The sequence below is a fragment of the Otolemur garnettii genome, unplaced genomic scaffold (assembly GCF_000181295.1).
Source record: "Otolemur garnettii isolate 467f Iridium unplaced genomic scaffold, OtoGar3 scaffold00060, whole genome shotgun sequence".
In the NCBI taxonomy this organism is placed as follows: Eukaryota; Metazoa; Chordata; class Mammalia; order Primates; family Galagidae; genus Otolemur; species Otolemur garnettii.
The window spans coordinates 2,575,279-2,576,435 of record NW_003852455.1 but is presented as its reverse complement, the minus strand read 5'-3'; positions in this window follow the sequence as shown (position 1 = coordinate 2,576,435).

Here is a 1,157-nt window from a genome sequence, read left to right as displayed (position 1 = left end):
CGCCTTAGCTGCTTGAGCCACAGGCGCCGAGCCGCTTAAGTGATTCTCTTGTCTCAGCCTCCTAGTAGCTGGGACTATAGGTGCCTGCCACAATGCCCAGCTTTTTTTTTGTTATTGTTGTCATTGTTGTTTAGCAGGCCCTGGCCAGGTTCAAACCCACCAGCCCTGGTACATGTGGCAGGGGCCCTAATCACTGAGCTACGGGCGCCAACCCAGACTTTACATCTTTTGTATTAACCTGGATGGAGATGGAGAACATTCTACTTAGTAAAGTATCACAAGACTGAAAAAGCAAGTATCCAATGTATTCAACACTAATACGAAAAAGGTAGGTGAACAAATAGATACCAGCATGAAAGAAAAATACAGTTAAATTTGAGTGGGGGGTAGGAGGAGGAGGGAGGAGGATTGGTATGCTCTCACTTAACAGGCACAATGAAAGGGTATATGGCACACCTCCTGGGTGCGGTGCACAGCTATAACTTGGACTCCACTTAATAAACTCAAACAACATGACCTAATCATCTGTACCCTCCTATTAATCTGAAAAACAAAAATAAAATAAAATTTAAGAAGTGTAATTGCATGAGGTGGGATCTCACCAAATGTGCACATTGTGAGGGTATATAACACGCCCCCTGGGATTCTACAAATGGAACTTTACCCTGGAAGTGAGAACAATGCAACCTAAAAATTGTACCCGCGTATTAGTTTGAATAAAGTTTTAAAACAAACAAACAACAACAAAAAATATAGTAGAACCTCCATAGTTGACTACCTCCTTAAGTTAATCCAATCTTCACAGACTGGACATGGAAGTCTGACCTCTATATATTGGCTACTTCTATAAGTTGTACTTGACCACGGGACTGTGACACACAATATTAATTCACTCTCTATAACTTGACCAGTTGTGTCTGCTCTACACCCAGGGGTAGAAAGTGTGGGCTTTGCCCCTTACTTGTATTTTCTTTAGTGTAAATTCTTTTTCACATGTTATTATTACCATGTGTTGGATTAGCCTAATGGCCTATTGTTCATCATGTGTTGCAGATTCTTTCTTTTTTTTTTGAGACGGAGCCTCAAGCTATCCCGCTGGGTAGAGTGCCATGGCATCACGCTCACAGCAACCTCCAACTCCTGGGCTCAAGCGAGTC